Source organism: Eumetopias jubatus, unplaced genomic scaffold (assembly GCF_037043125.1).
Source record: "Eumetopias jubatus isolate StellerSeaLion01/CBP00866 unplaced genomic scaffold, mEumJub1_p1.0 scaffold_2, whole genome shotgun sequence".
NCBI classification, from domain to species: Eukaryota; Metazoa; Chordata; class Mammalia; order Carnivora; family Otariidae; genus Eumetopias; species Eumetopias jubatus.
The window spans coordinates 138,294,261-138,304,937 of record NW_028274808.1 but is presented as its reverse complement, the minus strand read 5'-3'; positions in this window follow the sequence as shown (position 1 = coordinate 138,304,937).

The window sequence follows — 10,677 nt, the reverse complement described above, 5'->3', positions numbered from 1 at the left end:
TTATGATTAGGGCAGGGAGCAAGTAAAGACCAGGGGTAGGGTAAAGAGATATGTCCACTGTGTGACCCCTGTTGGGTGAAAAAGCAGGTTGACTCCTGTATCATCTAAGGACTTTTCTGTGCCACATTTCTCTGAGGGCTGCTCTCAGTTTTCCTAGGCAACAGTTGGATGATCTGAAACACTAATCCCCAGCAAAGTAGAATGAGAACAGTACAAAATTTCAGTTTTAACTGCTCTTCATGATGCAGACTCTGCATCATCACTGGCAACATTTGATTTAGCTGCATTATGGTTTTCTCATCTATACAATAAAGGAGATGGGTGCTGCTATTTTAAACTACTTCCAGCACTGGGGAATTGTTTTTTGCAATGGGTTAATCAGGCCCCAATAAAATCTAAAGGGAGATGTGTAGAGAAAAGACAAAGATTGGTCATGAAGAAAATCTGATGGCAAGAAGTAAGAAAGATATTTGGTAGCAAATGGAAGATGGGCCTCAAGAGATCCTTAAATCACAATGCTTGAGAGGCTAACTAAATTGTCCATACCTGGAATACTAGTGGATCTCTGGAGCAAAAGTGTCTTTAAAACCAGCCAACCAGCCAACAACACAGGTTGCTTGGGCCTAACTTTCCAAAACAAACAAACAAAACCCCATTGTCCAGAATGTCTTCTTCACTAGGTGGCTTCCTTACCTGTTGGGGATTCAGAGATGAACATAGGTCTAGAAAAAAGGTAAGCAGATGCTCCTTTTTGTAAAGTCTGGAATCATATAGTTTGAAGGGTATGTGAAGATTTCCCTTGTTTTCTTTTGTATGGACATTAACTTAATCACACAATCAGGAAGAAAGCTGAATCTTGGCTGAGCTACTGCCCAGGCAATCCAGGTGGGTGTGTTCGTGGCAGACACTTTAGGGCTGGGCCCCTGTGCTGATCAATCTGCCCAGAAGACATTTTTGGCGGGAATTAGTAGGGGAAGGGTGCCCCAGGCTAGTTTTGTCTTCAGCCAAAGCAAACTGAGAAATGTTTTATTTTAATGCTGCATTTTCAAGCTTTCGGACGTATCTTAATTCTCTCCATGTCTGAACTTTCTCAGATGAGACTTTCTAAGATTCCATAACCCCACCCATCTACCCAGCTAACTGAGGTCGCTGGCTGAGGCCGTGGGCATAGATGTCTGCACACAGCTGCGGAGGTAACAAGGTCACAGGGTTATGCAGGCTTGCGGCTGCATTGGTCAGGTGAAGTCTAAGACAGGTGGCCTGAGCTCACAGCCCTGAAAGCCGCGAGTCCTAAAGACTGGGGAAATGGAAAACCAACCGATTGCTGCTCTAGCATTTGCTGTGTCCCAGTCGGAGCAGAATACCTGGGATTTACCGGGTGTCTAGCGCCTTCGATCTCCAAGCGTGCTCTCGGAGCAAATTCCGAATCCCGAATCCCTCTCCTCATTTGGCTTTGGTCAGTAGGGGGTAGGCTAAGGGGGGGGGGGGGGAGGACGGCTGCATTTCCCAGGATCTGCTTGCACGGTATAGCTTACGCTCACAGGCGGCGCAACTGGAGGGCCCCAGAAGACTCGTCTCTGCACCTGTTCGCGGGCGCTGGCGAGAGGAGGCCGAAACCTGACCCTCCCTGGAAAAGTTCCCAAGGTCCCGGGCCCGCTCCTCGGCTCTGCGGTCCTCGGGCCCAAAAGTCCCGCGTTTTGCAGTGGCAGCCCCTCGCGGCCAGTTGCAAGCACCGATCTGCTGCAGCCGTTCCGCGCCGCAGTGATTGGGGTGGGGGTTGGGAGACAGGTGTTCCAGGCCCGGCTCCTCATTCCCTTCCTCCCACCATCGATCTCCGAACCGCGGTGCTCCGCCTGCTTCCCGTCCTCTATTAAGTTTCCCCTCCCGGCAGCTTCTCCCTAAGGGAGCGTGACTGCAAGCGGGGAAACCTTGGACACCAGGGACCAGTCATACCAGAACCGGCCGGGAAGTGCGCCCCGCCCCTCCGGATCCCGAGGGCCCGAGCCCCAGAGCGGTCTAGCGCGGGGTGGGGGGGGGGTGGGGATCAGGGGCTTCCCGTCTCTCTGTCTGCACCCACGATCCGCGCGGACTCTCCTCCGCCAGCCCGGAAGGTGCGGAGAGCCTGCGACGGGTCCCGGGAGCCGACCACTGCGGACTGACAGAGCTTGGGCAGCGCGGGGAGCAAGGGTCCCGCTGGGGGGCGGAGGACTGGGCGGGGTGGTGAGGTGGTTCCATTTAGAGTTTCTTTCTTGTCTTCTCCTTGCCCAGTCCCATGTTCTGGAATCATTGTTGGCTCATTCCGTGGTATCTCCCGCTCCCCATTCCCTCAATCCCTCCTCACCAGCACGTCTCTTAAGCACTTCTGAAGATTTGAGATCATTTCTGAGTTTTATGAAGAAACCGGCCCTGGATTCTCAGCCATCCAGGCAACCGACCCTTACGGTGGCCACAGCAGCCCAATAGGATACCGCACTGTCAAGTTATTGGGCATACCCCATACCTGACCCAGGGATTTAGAGATGAGCAAGTGCCAGTTCCCGACAGACAGACAGACAGACGGGGACACACACACACACACACACACACACACACACACACACACAAAGCCACCTCTAAAACAGTTCCTCCTAGGAAAGTAAGCAGGTAGCCTGGCTTTTGAACTGATGTTGCTTTTGGCCTTGCTCGGAAATGTCATTGTCTTCTCCTGAAATGTCATTGTCTTCTCCTGAAGGTGCAAAAGTACCTCCACACAGGGCTCCTGGGTGGCTCAGTCGTTAAGTGTCTGCCTTCGGCTGTGGTGATGATCTCAGCATCCTGGGATCGAACCCCACGTCTGGCTCCCTACTCAGCGGGGAGTCTGCTTCTCCCTCTCCCACTCCCCCTACTTGTATTTCTTCTCTCACTGTGTCTCTTTCTGTCAAATACATAAAACCTTAAAAAAAAAAAAAAAAAGTACCTCCATGGAGGTGTAAAAATTTTAGCCTGCCCAGAAGCTGAACTGGGAATGGAGTGAGACGCTAGGCTACCTCCTTTTTTCTCTTCTACATGCATTTTGGTTGACAGGCAGGCAGGCCATGAGGCCTAGAATGTTGAGGCAGAAAGCTATGTCTTAGGCTAGTGGGCCTTTGTAATCTGCCTGGGCAGGGAGAAAGGATGCTCTGCCTCTCTGCTTCACCGATCCCATTCCTAAGGTAACTTTTGCTTTCCTTTCTTAAAATTGGAACTTAAAACTTTTCAGAAACACGTCTATTCTCCAGTAGTAGTGGATGAAGAAACTGAAGAAAAAGTTCTATTAAAAAACAAAATCCTTTTTTTTTAATCTGCAGGGTTAGAAGTCTGGTAAAATATCCTACTTAAATAGCTGACCTGGTTATACTAATGATTATTTGCTTATCCCTTTTTTTTTTGAAGATTTTATTTATTTATTTGAGAGAGAGAGAGAAAGAGAGGGAGAAGCAGACTTCCCACTGAGCAGAGAGCCTGATGCGGGGCTCGATCCCGGGACTCTGGGATCGTGACCTGAGCCAAAGGCAGCGGCTTAACCAACTGAACCGCCCAGGTGCCCCATACTTATCCTTTGTCAAGTCATGTGTGTATGTGTGTGTGTACTGAAGTATATATGTATGCATGTTTGCACATATATAGACATATATAGATCTATATATTACATACACACATATATATTTATATATACAAGTGTACATATCCATTTTAGTATACACACACAGGCACACAACTTGGCAGGTACTATTCTCAATACTTTTTGTTGATTCGGCTTAATGCTCACAACCTACCCAAGAAGAAGCATACAAAGGGCCCCACTCCCTTGTGTTTTAGGATTGTGTGGTTGGTATGGCTGTCATCTTGGAACAGAAAGATGGATATCATATAGGGTAATGGAAAGAATAGTGGCTTCCAAGTCAGAGGCCTGCTCCAAAATCTGTGGCCTTTTCATGCATAGGTCTCAGTTTATTTTACTTGAACGTGTGAATAATACCACCTCTGGTCTTATACACAGCTGTGTATCGAAAAGCAAACCAAACCATTCACATAGAAACTTCTCACTTCCCATACATGGTTGTCTTCCCTGTTGGTAAAAGAGATATGCTTTTAGCCTCAACTTACCTTCCTCAGGTGATTAGGATGCTCTATTACCTCTATAAGAAATCTTCTGTGATCTTAACTTCCTTTAGTGATCTTTGTTCATTTTGAAGCAGAGGTGGGAGTAACAGCTGGTTTGATTTTGATTTTTCATCCGCCAGGGACCCCTGACTCTGGCTCAGTTTTTTTTAGTGTTTTTAAATGGACCTTAAGCTACAATGAATTACTTTATTATCTATTTCCTGTCTTTAAAAGAGATTTGAAGAAGACATACAGTATCTTCTTCTTTTCCCCAAATTCTTGAGGGAATAAATTCTTCAGAGAAACATTAAGACTTTTTGTAAACCAAGAGAAGGAATGAGATTTGAAAGAAAAAAATCATGGGACAAACTTAACTATCAGTTCTGTATTCTTTCACTTCTCTTCAGATGTTCAGCTAGCTACCAATTTCAAATTCTTCTCATCGTTTTCTTTCCCCCATCTTCTCTGGAGAAACAGTGTGGGAGTGGGTGGGTTTCTCCAGGGAAGAAATCCAGAAAACAGTTCCACCCTTGACCAGCATCCCAGAGCACACACACCTGCTTTGGGGGTTGAAATCTGGAAAAAATACAGCAGGATTACTCTCTTCCCTGGGGATTCATCTCTGGATGGGTGTGGCAGTGTTACACCATCGCTCCTAGAACTCAAAGTAGTTTTTTCTGTGTTTAGTTACTTTTCTGTGAAGTGTGAAACTTTTTTTAAAAAAAGCTTTTGATGGCTTCTTTTCTCACAAACAAATGAATTAAGATCTGTTTTACCCTCTGGCAAGATTTCACTGGGTCTTTGAGAAAGACAAACATAGCCAAACAGCGACACCCAGCCCAGAAATCGATGCAAATCATGCAGTTAAAAAATCGTAGTATCCATACACTTCTTTAGGCTCAGAGGTTAGGTGTCGGAGCCAAATGAGGGTGGAGGAAAGAAAATAAAGGGAATATTACCGCAGAGTCCCTCTTAGAAAGAGGGGTAAATTAGTCTTCCCCATTAAAATGCTTTTGGAGAGAGTACAAGTAAAACTATTTGCTTTAGCTGGGCTGGTAGAGGTAAATAGTGAATGCCACGAAGCTCATCCTCATGGACATTTAATCGGCTCTCTGATTTTCATCTCAGAACTTCCCTCTTCAGTTGCCTCTGCCTTTAGGCTTTCTTAGATCTCCCTTAGTCCTTTCCCCTCCAGCAAAGGGGTGTTATACAAAATTCCCACTGGTATGAATAAATAGCAAGGAAAAAAGCATTTGAATGTACATGAAAGCATTTTCCCCTCCATTTGTTTCTTTGAGCTTTGTTTCTAATTTTGGAACAGTCTAAAGAAGGATGAGGCATTGGTATGCAGAGGTACTTCTCTTCCTGGGGTGACCATGCTTAAAACTACTTCCAAATCAGAAGTCTTTGACTTTGAGGCTGCCCTTGAAAGCATTTATTAAGCTTCCAAACATGCCTAAACGTAAAACCAGGGAGATACTTAGAAAACTTACCTCTCAAAAATTGAATTCCATGCATAGTAAAGATAATAGCATGGTAAGACAAGTTTCATCAAGTTACATGATCACTAGCAGCTCACATCTGAATTTCTTAAATCCTTTAAATATTCAAAATGCATTTATTTTGGCATTAAGCCAATTTTTTTTAAAGTCAGCTCCAAGCCCATGGGGCCCAAACTCACAACTGCAAGATCAAGAGTCCTGTGCTCAACCTACTGAACCAGCCAGGCAACCCAGCATCGAGTCAACTTGATACCAGCTCAGAAAGAGGGGCTTGGGATTTCGGATAGCACAAACTTCTCTCTTCTCGGGGTTGGTGGCTTTCCTTTGAACACATTTCAGGAGAAGAAGTTTAAAGCTTAATATGTATAGTTTCTGAGTCTCTGTCATAGCAACTCTTTACAACAGCCTGCTCAGGGATCCAGGAACATGGTCAACTGGAAGAACAGATAAAGATACTGAAAAGAGAGGACCTCTGATAATGACTTCACAATTTCATTGACTCTAAGGAAAGAACTCCAAAAGGAGATAATTTCCCCCAAACTCCCCTTCTCAGAAATTTCCATTAGAAATGATAGATATTAAGAGCTCACAGAGCAGTAATAGTAGAAAAGTAATATTGCCCAGGAAAGCGATAATATCTGTAGGACATTATAAAGGTCCTTGAGGAAGCGATCTCTCTAAATCACCTAGCTAACTGTTAAAAATTCAGATTCCCAGATGCACTTCCAGAAATTGGGTAGATCTTACTATGGGCCCAGAATCTTGTATTTTAATCAATCATCCTAGGTGATTCTAGAGCAGGTGGTTCTTGATCCACACTTTGAGAAGCACTGTGAAGGGTTTAGAGCAGTAATTAGCCCTATGGAAACAAATTAAAATATATGAGTACCTCAGTCTAGAAACCTGCTATGTGTCTGAAATACTGAGCCTAAATTGAATTACAGTGTTGTAAATATACAGTAAAAGTTTTTAAGTATCTTCAGGGATGCTCTATCTTTGTTTCAGATCAATTTTCAATTTCTGGTGATTCATAATATGTCAACATTTTGCTCTTTCATTCCCATTCAGGCCGGATCATTAGTATAAACAACAATAAAAAAATATATAAATGCATAAGGAAGCCTCTGTTTTTTTTTTTTTTAAGATTTTATTTATTTATTTGAGAGAGAGAGAGAAGCAGTTTCCCCACTGAACAGGGAGTCCGATCCCAGGGGCTTGATCCCAAGACTCCAGGATCAGGATTTGAGCCGAAAGCAGTCGCTTAACTGTGCCCCAGGAAGCCTCTGTTTAAGAGAACATTTAAGCTGAATCTGTATGGAAGATTTTTAAATGTTCATGGATCATCACCCCATGAGGGATTTGCTTTTTGGGTTTTTTTTTTTTTTTTGAGTTTGGATACTTTGGGTTTTCTAAAATTGCTTCACAACCTCTTTGCATTTGTGTGTTCATGGCCTTCACCAGTCAGCCTGTGACACCAACCTCCCAAGAGCTCGCTTTACCCACAGTTTTTCGATGAATCATAGCAACAGAATTGAAAACCTCTTAAGCTATCAGTTTGCTCCCTGTTCCAGCTTACCCATCAACCACTGCTGGGGTCTGCACAGAGACTGCCACTTTCTGATGGTGAGTGAGTCTAAGCCACCAACTCCGACTGGAGGAGCTACTGGTGCCAGGAAACAGACCGCTGCTCCACTGGCTTCACCTCACTGAATTGCTAACTCGGTACTACCGTCTCCATCAGGGACTCAGAACTGAATCTGAGAGAGTGGGGCCGGAAGAGACTGGCGGCACTGGATGTGGCCCAGCATTCACAGTAACCCGTCAGTTCTGATATTGCCCATTATCCCTGAACAGGATATGGGCTCCTGAAATGCACGTTTACAAATGTAAACATAACTGTAACAATCTTGTTCTACTAGGCTTCTAGATTTGTCAGGACATGCCTGAATTCAAGGTAGGTGCAGCCTAATACTGGGGTCAGAGCTACAACATCATTTTAGGTCCATACAGTTCTTCATTAGCACAGAGAATCCTGCTTCAAAAAAAAATGAGATCAGATTTCAGGAGACCTAACATCTACTCTCCTTCTGGCTCTGTCATTCCCTGCTGTGTGACCTCGGATGAACTAATTTCTTCAAGCTTCAGTCTTCTCACCTGTAAAACCAGAGGGTTAGACTAGATCAGAGCTTCTCAGACTTTATAATTACTAGGACACTTGATAAATGGATTTGGCTCCATTTCTGGAGATTCAGAATGAAGAGGCAGTGGCCTGTGTATAAGAAATTGCATTTTAATAAACTCTCTGGGTGATTCACTATCCACCTTTGGCAAATATTTATCTAAATCAGTGGTTCTTCACTCTACTCTTGTATTAGAAACATGAGGAAAGTTTTAAGAAATACTCTTGACTGGATCCACCATAAATAAATTCATCAGAATATCTGGGTGTGGGACCAGGCATCCGTGTGTTTTACAAGTTCTTTTGTGCATCAGGGGTTGAGAATCAGCGGATTATATAATCTTTAAGATCTATCCTTAGGTCTAGAACTCTGACTTTTAATCTGGGATGCTTGGTTCTCTACCACAATACCTCAGTTTAGAAATATGGGGCATTCCATGTATACAGACTTACCGTTAGGGGCAGAGTCCTGTTCCCCCCAAATTCATCTGTTGAAGTCCTAACCCCAAGTACCTCAGAATGTGACTGCATTTGGAGATGGGGACTTTAAAGGAGTAACTAAGGTAAGATAAGGTCTTATGGGTGGACCATAATCCAGTATAACCGGTGTCTTTATAAGAGGAGATTAGGACGTAGACAACACAGAGGGACAACTCGAGGATACGATGAGAAGGCAGCAATCTGTGGTCCCAAAATGATAGTCTCAGAAGAAACTGACCCTGTCAACATCTTATTTTAGACCTTTGTGCCTCTAAAATTGTGAGAAAATAAATTTCCGTTGTCCCCAGTTTGTGGTATTTTGTTAATGACAGCCCTAGCAAACTAACACATTAGTCGAATAGTTTTCTGAAACCTGACTGACTTTAAAGAAAATGGCTTGTCTTACTATTGTTCAGAACCAACTTATCTCTTGTATGGACACAAATAAACTAAAAAGAAAATGACTTAAAGAGCATTTTTTTTTCAAAGTCCTGATTAAAGATAAGCTATGGAAATAAGTAATGAGTTTAAAATACTGTGACCTAATTTTGAGGATGATGTTTTAAGTTGACAGGACTAAGAAAATTTTGAGGGCTTTTTGCTACCAATCATAAATAGCAAGGCTGATTTTAATTAAACAATAAATTACTACCAAATTTTTAATGTGGTCATGTAAATTTAATGTAAATTTTAATTATGAGCATGCATGAAATAGAATTTATTATTTAAATTTTAATTCTGGGTTTTATAAGACAACCCTGTCACCTATCCAATACATCCCTAATTTCTCATGCCTCTTTCTTAAGATGTCTTTAATCTTAATTTTCAATTGGATCTACTCAAAGAGAAACTATTCAAGTATTTTCATCATACCCTGGAAAAACATATTTAGACTATAAAGAAAAAGATATATTGCCACCTAGTGGACAATAAGCAGAATCATTTGGTGGTCATTCAGTTTTTAAACCACAAAATGGTTAGTACAAGAAATGCTTAAAAATGTTCTTCGATCATGAATACGCTTTAATTAAATGATGTCTTCCATGTTTAGCCGCCATATCATTTTTGGCTTTTAAGTTATGTATTCTTTATTTTTACTTAGCAGCTCCTCATCTACATATGCTACTGCTAGATGCTGAGTGATGAAGTTGAACATAATCTTTCTGAAGGACATCTAGCTAAAATGAAAAAAGTATTTACAAGCAAATATAAAGACTACTATCCACAGGTCAGTATAGTAGACAACTAATGTAAATATAGCTGACTGAGTTTGGGCAAGTCACAGCTCTGGACCTGTTTCCTCATATGAAAAAGTGGTGTTGAACTACATTAATTGATTCGATATTTTCAATTCTAATATGGTCAGATTATATATCTATAATACACACTTACAGTTATCAAGCCCAGGATCTTTGCAATAGTTAGGTGATGTTAATAGGTGTATGTCTTTGGAGTAACATTTCAGCATAGAACTAAAAGCTTATTAATGGAAAGGAAGTTCCTATTTACTTCGTTGCCAGGTTCCCAGGGGTTTTTTTTTCCCCCTAAGAGGAAGGTGACCTGGCTAATTTTAACTTTAGCAATTGTATTCTATCCAGCTAAGTTATCTTGGCTGCTTCTATGTGGTGGTAGCATCCTTTATTGCTTCCTGTTCTAAACTTTTAGAAGGTTGCTATTAACTGATGGGCTGTTGTTGACCTTTAATAAGCATGAAGGATGATATTAACAACTTGGTAATTCTGTAAGTCTTTCTTACTATAGGCCGGGGAAGGAAAGGAGAGTTGAAGGACACTTCCCTTTTCTTAGCCTTTGGTATGTCCCAAGAATGCCACAAGCTTTAAGTAGTTAACCCTATTACGTGCATGCCCTCTGGGAAGGTCCTATTTCAAATGATGTAATTTAATTTAGGGAGCTTAAGTTATCACATCGTTTAGACTTAAATTCTTGGATACAATTTCTTTCTCTACAGCCTTAAGACAGACGTCTTTCCCTCTCAGATAAGATGGGCTTCATGTGAAAATGTCAATATGTCTATGGGCATAAGGAAACAAGTATGCTAAATTAGTAGGTGTCATGAAATACTACAGGTAGGTAGTCCACTATACTCACTCAACTTTTAAATAACTAGTTGTGAGAAACTGCATTCATATAAGTACTAATAAAATAGAGGACATAGGAAGACTGATATCAAACTTCCGTTTGAGATTTATCCAGAGATAAGGTACTCAGGAAGGCTCATTATATGATTTCTAGTAAATTCCCTTCCTTCTCTCTTCTTCTATCCCATCCCCATAGAAGAGGAAGAGGAAGGGAGTAGAGGAGGAGAAGGAGAAGGAGAATGAGGAAGAGAAAAAGAAAGAAAGAAGGAAGGAAGGATGGAAAGAAGGGAAGGAA